This window comes from Chiloscyllium punctatum, chromosome 26 (genome assembly GCF_047496795.1).
Source record: "Chiloscyllium punctatum isolate Juve2018m chromosome 26, sChiPun1.3, whole genome shotgun sequence".
Taxonomy (NCBI): domain Eukaryota; kingdom Metazoa; phylum Chordata; class Chondrichthyes; order Orectolobiformes; family Hemiscylliidae; genus Chiloscyllium; species Chiloscyllium punctatum.
In genome coordinates this window covers 82,964,766-82,983,479 of record NC_092764.1, presented here as the reverse complement: position 1 = coordinate 82,983,479, position 18,714 = coordinate 82,964,766, and the positions used below count along the sequence as shown (strand labels likewise).

General features: G+C 42.6%; 1 long non-coding RNA gene across 3 annotated transcripts in view; it reads left to right on the top strand.

Moving 5' to 3' along the window:
* The window catches only part of LOC140496204 (uncharacterized), a 54,162-nt gene that overhangs the window by 8,184 nt on the left and 27,264 nt on the right, over positions 1 to 18,714 (top strand). The window contains exons 1-4 of one of the 3 annotated variants that reach the window (XR_011964215.1): positions 2,851 to 2,959; positions 4,477 to 4,583; positions 15,923 to 16,005; positions 17,745 to 17,842. This is a non-coding gene — a long non-coding RNA (uncharacterized lncRNA). Of the gene's footprint in view, positions 1 to 2,850; positions 2,967 to 4,476; positions 4,584 to 15,922; positions 16,006 to 17,744; positions 17,843 to 18,714 lie in introns of those variants that run through there. The other 2 variants (XR_011964214.1, XR_011964216.1) reach the window with 2 other exon arrangements.

Here is an 18,714-nt window from a genome sequence, read left to right as displayed (position 1 = left end):
CTCTTCCACCACCATGGAACTCTGCGGAGGCCTATATTAAAAAACAACTCCAAGCAGTGTGACCTCTCCTCTTCTGTTTCTAACCTCAGCCCACACTACCTCAGGAGACTAGTCCTCGTCAAAAGTTCTCTCAGCCACCGTAATACTCTCCTCAACTAATGTGACATGCATGGACCCATTGCAGAGCTTCAAACTCCATGAGGCAGCCATACTCTCTGACAGACAGACTCAGTCTGGAACTTCCTCTGTCCTTAAGACCTTATGCACTGCCTGTGCTCCTCTATTTTCCCCTTTGCACGTTCCCTTTCCAACCCACCCCACCTGTATCACTCCACGAATAGTGCTGTCAAGGGCAGAAGTCTGTGGAATACCCTCCCTAAACTTCTCTATCCTCCTTTAAGATGTATTTTAAAATCATTCTCTTTAATCAACGTTTTGATCATCCATGAAGCACCTTAGGAGATTTGCCATTGTAAAATATTCCATACAATGCAAGTAGTTGTTGTTATTGCTGTACATTAGGAGAAACAGGAATGATGCATTCAAAATTCTAACAAGAAATTCACTGACAGGTGTAGTGTGCAGGCCACCAAATAATAACATCACATTGGGATGGGCAATAAACAAAGAAATAACTATTGCCTGTAAAAATGGTATGGCTATTATCATGGGTGACTTTAATCTACATGTAGATTAAATCGAACCAGCTCAGTCAGGGTAGCCTTGAGTTTATTAAGTGTATCCATGATAGTTTTCTTGAACAGTATGAAATGGAACTGACAAGAGAGCAATCTATCCAGCATCTGGCCCTGTGCAATGAGACAGGAATAATTAATGAGCTCAGAGTAAGGGATCCTCTTGAAAGGAGTGATCACTGTATGGTTGAATTTAGAATACATATGGAGAATGTGAAGATAAAATCTAATACCTGGGTCCTGTGCTTCAACACAGGGAACTACAATAGAATGAGGGAGAACCTGGATAAAGTAGACTGGAAACAAAGATTTTATGGTGGGACAATTTATGAGCAGTGGAAGATTTTCAAAGGCACTTTACAAAGTGCTCAGCAATGATATATTCCAGTGAAAAGGAAGGACTGTAAGCAGCAAAAGTGATGCCACATTTTTAAAAAGGAGGTGGACAAAAGGTGGGGAATTATACACAAGTTAGCTTATTCTCTGTAGTGGGAAAGATGCTTGGGTCTATTATCAAGGAAAAAAATAGCAGGGAATCTTAATAGAAATTGTCCCATTGGACAGACAGAGCATGGGTTCATGTAAGGCAGATCATGCTTCACAAATCTTTTGGAATTCTATGAAGATATTTCGAGCAAGGTGGACAACGGGGACCCAGTGGATGCAGTGTACCCGGATTTCCAAAAGGCCTTCAACAAGGTGCTGTGCAAGGGGCTGTTGCATAATATAAAGGTGCATGACGTTAGTAGTAGAATATTAGCATGGATAGAAGATTGGTTGACTAACAGGAAGCAAAATGTGGGGATAAATGAGTACTATTCTGGCTGGCAATCAGTGACTAATAGTGTGACTCAGGGATCAGTGTTGGGACTGCGATTATTTAGAATTGATGCAGATGATTTGGAGTTGGCGACAACATGTCGGGTGTCAAAGTTTGCATATGACACTAAGATGAGTAGCAGAACAAAGTGTGTGGAGGACTGTGAAACTTTGCAGAGGAACAGAGATACATTGAGTGAGTGGGCAATGGGCTGGCATTTGGAATAGAATGTTCATAAATGTAAAGTCCTACTGTTTGGTTGGAGTAACATTAAAAAAGAGATTATTACTTGAATTTTAAAAAGTTGCATCATTTGCTATGCAGGGGCACCTGAGTAACCTTCTGCATGAAGGTTGGTCACCAGGTACAACAATCAATTCAGAAAGCAAATGGAATGTTGGCCTTCATTGCTGAAGGGATTGTGTTTAAAATCAGAGCGTATGTTCCAACTGGTGAGGCCACACCTGCAGTACTGCATGTGGTTTCTGTCTCCTTACGTGCTCAAGAATGTATTGGCACTAGAGGGGATGCAGAGGAGGTTAACTAAATTGATTCTGGGTTGAGGGAGTTGGCTTAACAGAGACTGAGTAGATTGGGATTATATTCATTGGTAATCAGAAGAATGGGAAACATATAAAATAACGAATGGAATGGATAAAACAGAAGTAGAGAGAATGTTTCCACTGGCAGATGAAGCCAGGACAAGAGGGCATCACCTCAAGATTAGAGGCAGCAAATTTAGGACTGAATTGAGAAGGAACTTCATGACCTCCATGGAATTCATTGCCCAGGGAAGTAGTTGTTGCTAGTTCAGTAAACGTTTTTAAAGCTAAGGTAACTTTTTTTAAAGAAATAACTAATTAATTAAGGGATATGGTGAGAACGTTGGTAAATGGTTCTGCGTCCACAAAATTATCAGCTATGATCTTAATGAATGGCAGAGCAAGCTCAAAGGGCAGGACGGCCTTCTCCTGTTCCTAGTTCTTTTGTTGTTATATTTTGCATTCCTCCCGCACTCTTGACTTTCAGGTGTTCGTGTTGGATTAGGAGGGACAAAATTATAATTCACAGAACACCAGGTTAGAGTCCAACAGGTTTATATGGAAGCACTAGCGTTGCTGCTGCTTCATCAGGTGGTTGTGTGATTTTTAACTTTGTGTCTCACTCTCGTAACTGATAAACAGCAACAAAAGCCATGAAGGAGTGCGCATGCTCCAGGCAACAATGGGCCCCTGGTGATTGATGTCAGCAGACGACCAATGGAAAGGGAGGGGCACAGCTGGAGGACCTGGCGGGGCATTTGGTCCTCCAGCCTATCAGAGTAAATGAGGGACGGGACTAGACTATACCACGTGATCATCCTCACGGTGGGCGCGATGTGTGGATGGAGAGCTGTTGTTAAGGAAAGAAATAAACAGCAGGAAGTTGGACGAAAATGGTGTTGGTATGGGGTGAGAGGTTTTACAAACATTTGGTGCACATCGGACAATACAAATTTGAAACTTACAGTCCCGTTTTTGCAGTAAACTGGAAAATAACCTCATCGTGTGATCGCCGCCATCTTTATTCGGGGCAAAGGTTCACTGGACACCTGCGCGGCCGCCAGCTTTGTCGGGGGCAAAGTTCAGAGGTGTCAATGTGCAGCCCTCCCTGGTAGAGAGTCATAGGGCAGGATTTACACAGAGCGCATTCAAACCCAGAGAAATTGATGGGTTTTTTTCTGGATTTGTTTCTTCATCCATTTAAATGATTTGGATGTGAATAGAGCCGGTACGGTTCGTTAGTTTGCTGATGACCCCAAAATTGGAGGTATTGTGACAGTGATAAAGGTTGTCTCAGAATACAATGAGATATCGATCAGATGGGCCAATGGGCTGCGGAGTGGCAGATAGGGTTTAATTTAGATAAATGTGAGGTGCTGCATTTTAGAAAAGCAAATCAGAGCAAGACTCACACGCTGAATTGTAAGGTCTTGGAGAGTCTTGCTGAACAAAGAGACCTTGGAGTGCATGTTCATAGTTCCTTGAAAGTAGAGTCACAGGTAGATAGGATAGTGAAGAAATTGTTTGGGATTCTTTCCTTCGTTGGTCAGAGCATTGAGTAAAGGAGCTGTACAGGACATTGGTTAGGCCACTTTTGGAATATTGTGTGCAATTCTGGTCCCCCTATTATCAGAAAGAGGCACTGAAACATGGAAAGTTTGAGAATTGATTTTTTTAAGGATGTTGCTAGGGTTGGAGGATTTGAGTTGCAGGGAGAGGCATAATAGGCTGGGGCCATTTTCCCTGGAGTGTCATAGGCTGAGGCGTGATGCTGAAGAGGTTTATAAAATCGTGAGGGGCATGGATAGCGTAAATAGACAAGGTGTTTACCCTGGGGTGGTGGAGCCCAGAACGAGAGGATATAGGTTTAGGGTGAGAGGGGAAAATTCAAAAGGAACGTAAAGGGCAACCAAAATTGTAACATTTAAAAGGTATTTGAATCGGAAGGGTTCAGAGGGATGTCGGTCAAGTGCTGCTAAATGGGAATAGTTTAGGTTAGAATATCTGGTTTGCATAGATGGATTGGACTGAAGAGTCTGTTTTTGTGCTCGACATCTCTGACTGTGGGATCATAAAAGTGAACACTGCTCTGATTCACCTCTGGGTTCCTTGATGTCCACTTGTTCGTTATCTAGCTTCCTCAGTCTCACATGAGTGTATTTTTGCCATGTTTAGTATTTTACTACTACATTCACAGACCTTTTTGTAAATGGATTGTCCACTGCTGCCCAACTCCTGACTGTATGCTGCTCCATTATCAGATTATTTTTTCCACAATATCTTTGACAGTCAAGAATTCTTTTTTCCAATAGTGAGTGGATTTTTCTTCCATTTCTGACAGTCAAATTCTGCACCATTTTCATTCCCTATAATTCATATTGCACTCCCTGAAACATCATGTGTATTTCTCCTTCCACAGATACCAGTGATCATTGCCAAAGCCCTGTTGCCTGTGGAGAGGGTGATGTTTGACTTCCTTGTACAGCTGCAGTTTGAAAAGTGAAGGCACTCCCACAACGTGGTTGGGTAAGAAACATTACAGATTATTCACTCAGCAATAGTGAAAAGTAGAAGATATCTGTAGAAATCAACATGTTTTTAATTTCACAAAAATATTGAGAACTATTGACATAAGGCCATAGCTGGAGAATATTATGTCCAGTGACCAAAACCATTGCCAAATAAGCAATTTTTCAGGAATGCCTTGAAGGAAGAAAGCAGATCTTAGCGGGTGGGAATTCCAGACCATGTTGCCTTGGAATCTATAGAAACAGTCACACAGCTGAACTCAAAAATAAACACATCATTGGGAGTCTAAACTAAAATGAGTTATTGAGATATGAAAGGGTGTGTGGTGGAGGAAGATAGGAATGATTACAGCCAGGAATTAAGTCAAGGGTGTGAAAATAAATTGTTGTTGCTTATAAATGGGAGCCTTTTGATGGATCAGCAAGTTCTGGTACATGTGAGCACTTGGGCGGTAGAGTTTTCAATATTCTGGAGATTATAGGGAGGGTGTTTGTGGGATGCTGGCCAGGAGTGGGTTTAGATAATGATATCTAGAGTCAACAAAATGAAAGAATGAGAGTTTCAGTAAATGAGCTGAGACTGTGGTGAGGTCAGGTGATATCACTGAAGTCGAAATAGTGGTCTTGGAGTGGGACTGGGCTATCACCCTCACCTCACCTCTGGAATTCAGCTGTTTGTCAGTTTGTGAATCAAGTCTGTAACAAGATCAGGAACTGAGTGGCCCTGGCAGAACCCAAACTGGGTGTCACAGAAGGGTATTGCTGAGCAGCTGCGTGACAGCACTGTTGATGACACCTTCCATCACTTCACTGCTGAGCGAGTGTCGACTGATGGAGGGAAATTGGCTGAGTTGGCTCTGTCCTGTGTTTGTGTTGAACATCCCTGGGAAATGTTCCACAATGTCAGTAGGTGCCAGTGCTGGACTTGTCTTGGTGGGCAGCAATTTCTAGAGCACAGCCATCAGTATTATTGCCACAATGTTGGTAGTGCCGACAGCCTTTACACTACTTCTCCATTTCTTGATTTGATTTGAAATACGTTTTCAACCAAGTTGATTCACATCTGTGATGTCAGGGACCAATGTAGAAGGCTCATCCACTTCGCACTGCTGGCTGAAGATGGCTGCAAATGCTGTTGTCTTGTCTGTTGCATGGATGTGTGAGACCCCTCCATCAGTAAGGGTGGGGATATCTGTGATGCTTCCCGCAATAAGTTGTTTAATTGCCCATTATCATTCCTGACTAGGTGTGGCAGAACTACAGAGCTCAGATCTGATCCATTGGTTGTTGGATCACAGAGTTCTATTTGGTGTTGCTTGCGCTGTTTGGCATGCAGGTTGGGTAGCTTCACCAGGTTGGCACCTCATTTTTATGTATGCCTGGTATTGCTCCTGGCATGCCCTGCGGAACTCTCCACTGAACTAGGGTTTATCCCCTGGCTTGATGTTAATGGTTGAATGGGGAATATACAAGGTCATGAGATTTCAGATTGGGCTGGATTGCTGCTGTTTTGGACCACAGTAAGACAGAAGTTGCAGGGTCAAGAGGGCTGATTGTGTTGTTGTATTTTCCAGTGCATTGGTAGATGTAATGTGGTCCATCCAGTTTCATTCCTTTGTTGAGACTGTGCAGTGATTAATACAATGAGTGATTTGATGGGCCACTGTCAGGAATGCAACTTTTTAAAAAAAGGTTTTGTGATTTACACATGAAAGAAGTGAAACTATCATGGTATTCGAACAGATGAAAGACTCAACAGACAATCAAGGTAATTTTCAATGTATAATTTCAGTTACATCACACTAAAATTTTGCTATAAATTCTGTGCCTTAGAATTGTGCCCTCTACAATCACCTGATGAAGGAGCGGTGCTCCGAAAGCTAGTGTGCTTCCAGTTAAACCTGTTGGACTATAACCTGGTGTTGTGTGATTATTAACTGAGAATATTACAGCACTACTAACAGGGCAGCATGTAAACAGGCTCAGTCCAGTTAATCAATACATTCGGAAGGATTTCCTCCAAGTTTAATGACGCAATATTCGTCAAAGCAGTCAACTTCAACCTGCAATGTTGTTATTAACAAAAACTTCAGGCTGACACAAAGCTCCCCACCCCACTGCAATGTGGTAACTGGGCCCGGCCCAGGAATTGGAACTGGGACATTTGTGGACTGTGATCTCAAAGGAAGCGAGCAAACACAATTCTGACAGATTAGTCCTCAAAGATGAGTAGCAAGTTTGAGACAAGGCCGGTGGTATGCCGCCTTGCACTTAGCTTAATTGCATTTCTTAGTTACAGTCGTGTTTTGCAAAGTATAAAGAACCGGTTTGTTTTCCGTGGTTGGGGAGTTTTATCCTCGTTGATCACAGTTGCTGCCTGTCGCTCCCCAAGTCAAATCATAGGATCGATAACAAAACAATAAACTGTAGGTGCTGGAGATCTGAACCCCAGAAACAAAGTGCTGGAGAAACTCAACAGTTCTGAGGGCATCAGTGAAGAGAAAAATAATGATACATTTCAATTTCAATGACTCTTCGTCTGAACGAACAAATGGTCATGAGACTTGGAGTTTACAATGTTTTATTCCCCTCAGAGATGCTGCTGGACCTGCAGTTCTCCAGCACTGTGCTTTCTATTGTGAACTATATTTACAAAACAGATCGGAAAAATACTAATCTCCAAAAGTGAAAGGTTCATTGCAAACATGAGCATAGTTAAAAACAAGATTTAACTCAAAATAATATTCCATCTCAAAATTAGCCGAGTTACACCAGTAATAAAGCTCATCCACCCAATGAGGCACTTCAGCCCAACATCCTGCAGTGTTACACACAGCCACCTTTACCAAAGAATGATCACATGTCAGAAAATTGAAGGCCAAGAGCATGTCTCTTTAAAGGAGCTGAAGTCAAACTCAATTTTTGGAAGGATTTTTATTAAACCTGATTGAACATTTGAATCTCAGCATAATCTTTGCCTGTTTAAACAAAGTGTGTGGGAAACATCCCACATCTTGCTAAAGGTTCAGTTCAGTCTGATACATAGAGCCAAAGGTCAAGCAAACATCACACTTTCCATTCACTTCTACAAAGGGCTGACATCACATTTCTTCAGGATTTAAAATATTTTATAAATTATTTGTAAAATCATTTGTCACGTTAAAGAACTGGACAATAAATGTCACTGTATACAATACGAGTGAAGCCTGTGACAGCAGATTTAGCTTTAGAGGGCAGTGTATACGCTTTCTAAATTCTGGGAGCACTTTGGGAGACTGCTCCCAGATGGTGATAGTGAGAAATCTGGAATGCACTGTTTAGATTTGGGAATCCTTGGGAGACCATCTGTGGTTTCACTAATACTTGGCTTACGTTGTTGGTGTACAGTAAGCAATTCATAAAGTTACTTATGTATTGTTGTTGACTACCTGAATGGTATTCCAATCTGCCAGGTTGCCTTCAGTAGTGTAAATGCATCTATTGTAAATATTTGGAATATTCCAGAACTGCCCAGTGCTTGGCAAATTCAGGGGGGACAAAAAATCACATTGAGTAATTTGAAATTAAGAATCCAAGAGGACGTAACCACTGAAGTATTCAATTCAAATAGTTAAATGGAGTGCTCACATTTAAACTACCTCTTATCCATAGGAATGGATGGACTGACAGAATTGGGACCAAATTCCTAGCTGGGGCATGTGAAATGTACTTTGATAAAGTTACCTGCATTTACCAACAATAATTTGGCAAGCTCGGAAATTTAAGAAACAATACGAGCTTCATTGCTGCTCCAGTCGGGTCCCAAGCTCTGTGAAAAAATAACAATGTTCAGGTTTATTGCATACACTCTGAAACACGTGTTCCTTCTACAGATCTTGCAAGTTTCCCCAATGAGCATAGTCCATCCAAATGACGTTGCTAACTTTGGCCAACTCATTTCTTTCTGAGCCTCTATAACCTGAAGAGTGACCAGAAGCAATTACTCCACATATGTGGGAACATTACTGACGAGGATTCTTTCCTTCAGAATTGATTTCCATATATTCAGTGCCCAGAAAAGATAAAAAGCTTGTTATCTTTTATAGAGCAATGATTCAGTGGGAGTAAAACGCTAACCTTTTCTTACTTAACAATCAAGCTGCCTAAAGTTTTAAAATGAACACTTCTTAATAGTTCACTAGATCCTAACGAAATATGTTGTGCAAAACAAATCACATGCTACATAGTTATTCAGATAACTATGTATTCAGTTTACAGGGTTAATGGTAGGGTTCTTGGTCAGGTGGAGGAACAGAGGGATCTTGGGGTCTATGTACATAGATCTTTGAAGGTTGCCACTCAGGTGGATAGAGTTTGTAAGAAGGCCTATGGAGTATTATCGTTCATTAGCAGAGGGATTGAATTCAAGAGTCGTGAGGTGATGTTGCAGCTGTACAGGACTTTGGTTAGGCCACATTTGGAGTACTGTGTGCAGTTCTGGTCGCCTCACTTTAGGAAAGATGTGGAAGCTTTGGAGAGGGTGCAGAGAAGATTTACCAGGATGTTGCCTGGAATGGAGAGTAGGTCGTACGAGGATAGGTTGAGAGTTCTCGGCCTTTTCTCGTTGGAACGGCGAAGGATGAGGGGTGACTTGATCGAGGTTTATAATATGATCAGAGGAATAGATAGAGAAGACAGTCAGAAACTTTTTCCCCGGGTACAACAGAGTGTTACAAGGGGACATAAATTTAAGGTGAAGGGTGGAAGGTATAGGGGAGATGTCAGGGGTGGGTTCTTTACCCAGAGAGTGGTGGGGGCATGGAATGCGCTGCCCGAGGGAGTGGTAGAGTCAGATTCATTGGCGACCTTTAAGCGGCATTTGGATAGGTACATGGATGGGTGCTTAATCTAGGATAGAAGTTCGGCACAACATCATGGGCCGAAGGGCCTGTTCTGTGCTGTATTGTTCTATGTTCTATGTTCTATAACAAAACAAGTTTGTTCATTGAAGAACCCAGAGGAAAACGTCATGAAACAATGTGAGTTTGATATACCTCAATCATCATTTCAAGTGCATTCTCTGCATAAATTCTCCTTTTCCTCCTCGAAGTATTTAACTTTTTGAATAATTGAGAGAATGAAGTCACAGTTGTACAACACAAAATCAGACCCTTCAGTCCAACTTGCCCATGCTGACCAGATATCAAAAATTAATCTAATCCCATTTGCCAGCATTTGTTCCATATCCATCTTAAACCCTTTCTACTGATTATCAGTTTATTTTACTTTATCAGCAGTTGAAATACTGACATTTCTTTTCTCCCAACATTGGTTAAAGAAATCATAGGTTCATTCATCTAAGTTAGTTTTGTAATCTTTCACAAAGAAACAAGTGAGAACAACATATAGCTGAGTGCAAAACAAAATACTGCAGCTGCGCGATATCTGGGAACACTGTAAAGCTGAGGCACTGATACTGCACAAGTTTGTCAGCACGGTTTCAATTACTGACAATAATTTAGTAATGTCTTAGCCTTCACATAGTTAAGGTAAATGTGAGATATCTGAATTTCATGAATTGGTTCCTATTGCACTTTGATCAACAAAAATTATTCTTGGTTTAATCTACTCAAAGGAGAAAGTGACGACCAAAGAAGCTGGACATCAGAGTCGAAAAGTGTCATGCTGGAAAAGCACAGCAAGTCAGGCAGCATCCGAGAAGCAGGAGAGTTGATGGTTTGGGCATAAGCCCTTCGTCAGGAATCACAGGCTTCAGAAAAGTAACTGGCATAGACTTATGCCAGTACAAACGTAGAAGGGTCAAAGCACGTTACTATCAGATTAGAGACTAATTTCAGATTTAGTACCATTCAGTGCAACATTTCAGTATGATATTTACATATGTACCTAAAAGAGAAGTTGTCTAAAATTAAAAGCTTTAGGATGATTATACGATTAAACCTGGAAATAAAGCTGCTGAACAAGAATGGCAAAGTGGAGTCCCATCAGTATCGCCTTGGGCAGTGTCAAGTAAGAATTTGAGAGCAGAGTTGCCACTTTGGTGTAACCTGCAGCTGGCCAAATTACAGCAAAAATCTGTTCAATTTTATCTGCAAACTATTGAATGCAAAATCCTCTGTGCATAAAAATGAGGCAGCATTTTGGGATGTCATTTTTAAAATATATTATTTTCAAAGTTACTCACAATTAAGAGTGATCACTTGGTGCTGTCTGCATAACACAGTATGAAAAGGAATTAACAGAAAAAACATTATAACCCAAATTCAGAGTCACTAATTTATTGATATTGCATGGGTCCAGCATTGATAAGTAATCGATTTTTAAAAATAAATACAGATACATTTACTAACTACATTGGAGTACAGTCAAGTTTCTTACTGAACATAAGACATAGAAACGGAAGTAAGGCCATTTGGCCCATCGAGTCCACAGTGATAGGATTGGACAGAGTCTGCATGGATTTAAGAGAGGGGAATCATACTTAGCAAATCTACTGAAAGAATCTACAGAGTCGAATATTAAATTAAGAAATTGCAGGACATTTAGAAAAGCTTATTATTAACATGGTAGACTGGGTTTTGTGAAAGAGAAACTATATTTGACAAATTTGCAACAGTTCATTGAGGAGATAACAAGCAGGGCTGATAAAGGGCAATCCAATGATGTTCTGTAATTGGATTTTAAAAATGCAAATGAAAAGGTGCCACATAAAAGTTAATTGCACAATTTAGGAGCTCATGGTATCAGCGTAATATATTAGCATGGATGAAGGATTGGTTAACCACACTGGCTGTTGCTGAATCCTAACTTGCAGTGCTGTATACAATGTTAGCTCCCATATTTAATAAAGGATAAACCAACATCGGAGACCATTCAAACAAGATTCACTTAGCTGCTTCGAGGAAGAAAGGGTTGATCTATCAAGAATAGATAAGCAGGGGTGATCTTGTGGAAACAAGATTCTGAGGAGCTTGACAGAGTAGATGTTGACTAGATCTTCTAGCACCAGTGAAGTCTCAAACCAGGGGATATTACATAAGGGAACATTAATTTTAGAAAAAGTAAAGAATTTTTTTCTCTCAGTGAATGGCTAGAATTTTCTCACTCAAACAGTTGTGAAAGTTAAATGCGGGAGGGGAATGGTTGGGTTTCTCTTCAGAGGGTTCTTCTGGCTTGTTGGGCTGAAGGGCCTGTTTCTACACAGTAGGGAATCTATGATTCTATCTCAAATTATTTTAAAAGAGGGCAGATAGATTTTGGAAACATTGAGCAGTTGAGGGCTATGCGGATCAAGCATAAAAGAGGTGTTGAGGTCTGGGTTGGCCAAGCCATGATCTGATAGAATGGGGGGAAACAAGCTGGAGGGGATGAATGCCCAACTCCTACTCTGATTCCTTGAGGCTCCATTTCATACTTTTTTGTTTCCAAAGAAGAGCGTGATACAATGTGCTAAAGATCTCAGATGTTGTGAAAATGTGGTGTTTATGTACTGGTTCAGATGGCATTGATTCATCAATCACAGCGATACAGTCATGAGTAGGAAGGCAATTCCCTCCATGAATAAAAGAAATCTACTGCAGAGCTCACACAAAGGGAACTCTTACCCTTAGTAAACTCTCCCATCACATTACCCAACATATCAGCTAAAGCAGGACACACTGCGCATGCTCTAGTCAACAAGTCGACCCCGGGTGATTGATGTCAGCACCGGAAAGGACGGTGGGGGGAGCTGGAGGACCTAGCCGGAGGTTGGTCCTCCAATCAATCAAAGTGAATGAAGGGCAGAGCTTAAACAACCAGGTGTTCGGGACGTTATGGAGAGAAAGGATACGGTCAGGAAAGAAATAAACAGGGAAACGGGAGAAAAACTGTGATGCTATGAGCGGAGAGGTTTTACAAACAAATTGTGCACGTCGGAAAACATAAATTTGAACGTCCCAGTCCCGTGTTTGCAGTAAATGGGGAATGGCCTCAGCGTGGCTGCAGACCTGAGTGAGCGCCGCCATCTTTATTCGGGGCAACGATTCACTGGACATGTGCACCGCCGCCATCTTTGTAGGGGGCAAGGTGCAGCCAGGCGCATGTGCAGCCTTTCTCTAGTTTAGAGTCTTTGGAATCATCGCAGCCAATACTGCTCTGATTCACCTCTGGGCTTCCTCATGACCACTTTGTCAATATCTAGCTTCCCCAGTCTCGAACCGTGGGTGTATTTTTGGTCTGTTTAGTACTGTATTATTACTTTTATAGACCCTTTGTAAATTAGTTTTTCACTGCAGCCCAGCCCCTGACCATGTGCTGCTCTATTATCAGATTGCTTTTTTTCTTTTTCATTCCCTGTAATCCATTTTGCACTCCCTGAAACATCAACTGTGTTTCTCCTTCCACTGATACCAGTGATTAATGCCAAAGCCCCGTTGCCTGTGGAGAGTGTGATGTTTAACTTTCTTGTACAGCTGCAGTTTGTGTGATGAAGGTGCTTCCACAATGTGGTTGGGAAAGAGACATTACAGATTATTCATTACAGCAACAGTGATTATTTGAAAATAATGTCCAAATCAAGAACAGTTTGTAGTTTTATTATCATGCTTATAATTTCGCAAAAATACTATTGAGAACTTTAGATATAAGGCCAGAGATGGAGATTTTAGGTCAGGTGACCAAAAGCATTGCCAAAAAGCAGGTTTTGAGGGATGTCTTATAGTTGGAAAGCAGACCTTTGAGGTTTTCGCTACAAATTCCAGACCATGTTGCTTGAGCAACTGTAGAATCAGCCACACGGTTGAAGTAATGAATTAACAAATCGTTGGGAGTCTTGAAGAAAATGGGTTGAGACCTCGACAAAGGATGTGTGGTGCAGAGAGCTAGGGATGATAACAGCCAGGAATCAAATCAAGAATGGGCATTTTAAATTGTTGTTGCTTATGAATAGGAGCCTTTTGACATGTTTGGGGAGAAGTGAGCACGTGGGCGATAGAGCTTTCATTTTTTTCTTGAGATTACAGGGAGGTTGAATTTGGGAGACTGGCCAGGAATGTGTTTGGATAATTAAGTCTGGAGATAACACACGATGGATGCGAGTTTCAGTATATGAGCTGAGCTGAGGGTGGAATCAGCTGGAATCAGTGGTGTTGGAGTGGGACTGGGCTGTCACTCTCACCTCACCTCTGGGATTCAGCTAGTTGTCAGGTTGTGAATCAGGCGGTAACACAATCGGGAGCTGAGTGGTCCTGGTGGAGCCTAAAATGAGTGTCGCTCAGCTGGCTGTTGCTGAGTAGCTGCTGCTTGATAGCCCTGTTGATGAATACTTCCATCACTTTACTGCTGATCGAGTGTGGACTGATGGAGGGAAGTTGCCTGGGTTGGATTGCCCTGTGTTTTTGTGTTGAACATCCCTGGGCAATGTTCCACATTGTTGGTAGATGCCAGTGCAGGAGCGGTACGTGACTTGGTGGGTGGCAAGTTCTGGAGCACAAGCTATCAGTATTATTGCCAGAATGTTAGCAGGACCCATAGCCTTTAATTACTTAACCATTTTCGATATTGTTTGAACTAAATTGAACTGGCTTAAAGCTCACATCTGTGACATTAGGAACCACTGGAGAAGGCTGAGATGGATCATCTCACTTTGCATCTGGCTGAAAATTACTGCAAATGCTGTCATATTATCTTTTGCATGGATGTATGAAACCCTTCCATCAGTAAGGGTGGGGATATCTGTGGTGCTTCCTGCAACGAGTTGTTTAATTGTCCATTACCATTCACAACTGGGTGTGGCAGAACGCTGATCTGATCCATTGATTGTGGGATCACTTAGCTCTGTTGCTTGCTGCTGATGCTGTTTGATATGCAGATACTCCTGTTTGGTAGCTTAACTAGGTTGGCACTTCATTTTTAGGTCTGTCTGTCTGGTCTAATGGCATGCCCTCCATTCCTGTCCATTGTGATGGGTGAGTGCGGGATTTACAGACCCATGAGATTACAGATTGTGCTGGAGTGACAGTTCTGCTGCTGTTGTTATCCCACAGTGCCTCAGAGAGATCTAGTTTGAGTTCCTACATCGGTCCCATTTAGTACGGTGATAGTACCACTCATCACAATGGAGGTTTTTCTCAACTTTAAGGTGAGGCTTTGTCTCCAAAAAGACTGTGGGATGGTCGCTCTTACCGATACTGTCATGGACAGATGCATTTGCAGCTGGCAAATTCATACTGATAAGATCTAGTATGTTTTTCCCTCTTGCTGGTTCCGTTACCGCCTGCTGCAAACCCAGTTGAGCAGCTATGTCCTTGAGGACCCGACCAGCTCAGTCAGTAATCCTGCTGCTGAGCTGCTCTTGGTAGAGGACATTGAAATCCTGTACCCAGAGTAGGCTTGTCACCATTTTATTGCCTCAGTGCTTCCTCCAAGTGTTATTCAACATGGAGGAGCACTGATTCATCAGCTGTGGGAGCACGGTACGTGGTAATCAGCAGGAGCCATGAGACTTCCTGGTGTCCAAAGTCAATGCTGAGTACTCCCAAGTTGATTCATGTCTGTGATGTCAGGTACCAATGTAGAAGGCTCATCCACTTGGCACTGCTGGCTGAAAATTGCTGCAAATGCTGTTGTCTTGTCTGTTGCATGGATGTGTGAAACCCCTCCATCAGTGAGGGTGGGATATCTGTGATGTTTCCTGCAGTGAGTTGTTTAATTATCCATCACCATTCCTGACTAGGTGTGGCAGAACTGCTCAGATCAAATTCCTGTGTGTACACTACTGTGCCATCACCCCTGCCTGGTCTGTCCTGCTGGTGGGACAGGACATATCGAGAGATTTCAGGAGAAAGTGAACACTGCAGATGCTGGAGATCAGAGTCGAGAGTGTAGTGCTGGAAAAGCACAGCAGGTCAGGCTGATGAAGGGCTTAGGCTCGAAACATCGATTCTCCTGCTCCTCGGATGCTGCCTGACTTGTTGTGCTTTTCCATCATCACACTGTCTATCTAGGGATGGTGATGGTGGTGTCTGGCCATTATCTGTAAGGGGTTACTCTGTGAGTATGACTATGTCAGGCTGTTCCTTGACTAGTCTGTGAGACAGCTCGCCACATTTTGGCACAATAAAAACAGATGTCAGTGAGCAGCATGTTGCAGAGTCGAGAGGGCTGATACTGTGGTTGTATGCCTTGTTAGATACCAAGTGATCCATCCAGTTTCATTCCTTTGTTGAGACTTTGCAGTGATTAATACAGTGAGTAACTTGTTGGGCGACTGTCAGGTTGGCAGGATTTTTTTCGCCATTGACAATGGTTCCATGGCGATCAGGAGATTCCTAATTCGTTATTTTTTCTTGAATTCAGATTCTACCATCTGCCAAGCTGGGATTCGAACGAGGACTTCAGTTGTATGTTTTAATATTCTGGATAAAAGTTAAATACATTAGGTTTGTTCATTCATTTTAAATATCACTAACCCTGGTTTTGTTTCTTTGTAAAACACTGTCCATAATCCTGTGTCCTTCATCCTTCCCTCCAATAACAAGAGCAAGGAGCACATTGAGTATCTCTGTTACTAAGACTGAGACAATCCGATCTGCTGCTTCCCTCCCTCCCACTAGCCCACCGAGACAAACTGCCTCACATGGTGTTCCTGATTTTTGTCCCAAACTTACATCTTTCTCCAGTCTCTTGTCAAGCCTTATCAGAGCTCATCTTGATCTTTTACTAGTCTCACTAAACTACAGACATTCCAACTCTGTTTCTTCCTCATCACTTCCCCTCGCCAATTCACAGGTATTGTTCCTTGTTCTGTCTGTCTTTCTTTTCTGGTTATGTCCTTCTCATCCATTCTGCAAAAAAAACTAACATTTGACCTCACCCTCATTTGTAAATCCTCCTCCATCTCCCTTTCCTTTCTGAATTCCTTGTATTTGGTGTCCCTCAAGGATCTATCCTTGGTCCCTCCTGTTTCTCATCTACGCACTGCCAGGAGGTGACATCGTCCAAAAGCACAGTGTGAGGTTTCACATGTACACTGACAATTGCCCAGCTCTCCCTCCCCATCATCCCTCTCCATTGCTCCACTGTTACTCAGTTACCAAACTGCTTATCACACTCCCACTACTCGATTAACTGCAATTTCCTCCAATGAAACATTGTTACGGTTAAACCCATTACCTTCAGTTGCTATCACAAATTCCTTTCCCTTACTGCTGAGCCCCTCCCTCTCACTGGGTGCAGTCTGAGATAGAACTAGACTCTTCACAACATTGCTGTCATATCTGTAACCCCAAGGTGACCTTCTGATCAGACATCTACACAATCACAAACACTGGGAATTCCAATCTCTAAAATGTTGCTTGTCTCCACCTCACCCCAGCTCCATTGCTACTGAAACCCCTTACCCGTGTCGGTGTTACCTTAAACTTGATGAATCTGAAATGAACCCTTGATTTCGTGACTGACATAGAATCTGCTAGCTTTCGGTGTTTCCTGCACAATTACCCCCCGATCCCTTTGTGGTGCAGCTTTCTACAATTTCCACCATGTAAATAGCACTCTGTTCTCTTATTATCCTCTCCAAAATGACCAACTTCACTTTTTCCCAAGTTATACTCCATTTGACAACTTGTTGCCCCCTTCTCCTGTGCATATCTCTCTCTTCACAATCCTCTTAGAACTTTACAGTTATGTCTTTTCCAGGAGTTCTCCCCACCTCCCCACCTCCCACCTCCCCACCATTCTTCTAAACATTTATTGGGAGCACTGGGCAGTGTGAAGCATGCAGAGTTGCTCTGTCTTTAGAGATACTCTGTGGGAGGCGCTTGCTGCCCATTGGTCAGAGTGGAGGCAACTTGCCCATCAACCTGCATGAGCCTTTCACCCCCCATGTCTTATTGATGAGGCACAGCGGCAACACGGAAGGTAAAAAAAGAAGCAAATCCTGCTCTCCACATCTCACTGATTCTTGGAATATTCTGTCCCATGTGTCAAAGATCTGCCCTGTTCAGTCACATGAAATTCCAAGGTGGAAACTCCTAGAAACCCACAGAGATTTCCACCTGAACTGACTGCTGACCTCCGCAAGGGGTAATGTGTCCAGTCATCCTGGGCCAGGAGGAGGGGATGGTGCGAGTTTCTAATCTGAACTGACAGTAATGGATTTTATAAACTTGTATTACAGGATACTACAGGTGGACATTCAGATGGTAATCTCAGTCATTGTAACACTGAACTCTGATTGAATTAGTCAATTCATCAGGACCTGGATATTTGCACTGTGTGAGTATTGTATTCCATCTGAATTCCATTTGCTGCATAAAAGTTCTCCTTTGAATCTTCCCAAACCTTTAATGTGTGCCCTGTAATCCTTGTATAGTGAGCTGATGGGTATAAGGTTTATTATTATAACGTGTAACTTTTCTAAACCCCTCCGTCACAGCTCCCATCAATTGCCTTTGCTACAAGGAGAACACCTCAGTTTCCCCAAACCCCTGATTCCCCAACGTCTGTTTGCTCTCTATAAGGTACACATTAGGATTGTGTTGGAACATTCTCCACTTGCCTGCATCAGTGCAGCCCCCAACAATATTAAAGAAAGTGAACATGCTCCAGGACAAAGCACTGTGCCTGAGTGGTGTCCCATCCACGACCATCAGCATTCCCTCTCCCCGCCCCAGAGACACAGTGGCATCACTGTGTAAGAGGTAAAGGCAGCATTGTCCTACCAGACCATAGGGCTGCTCTCTCATTAGGGAGGAAACTGGAGCCCCTGGAAGAAACCCATGCAGACACTGGGAGAATGTGCAAGTCCCACAGAGACAGTTGTTCAAAGCTGGAATCGAACCTGGGGCCCTGGCAGCAGTGCTAATCACTGAGCCACTGTGCCACCCTCAAATTGTAATTTGATTCACAACTCCCACTTCCTCTCATAGTTCATTCCATACATAAACCATTGTCTGAACAAAAATAAAAAAAAATTCCCGAACGCCTTTTTAAAGCTGTTCTGCTGTCACCTTAAAAGGTATGTACCCAGTCTTGAATCGCGTCCCTTCCTGGAAAGGACACCTGCTGTTCACATTAATGATACCAACCCTCCGTGATTTGAGAAACGTCTAATAAGGTCACTCCTCAGCCTCCTGCGCACCAGTGAA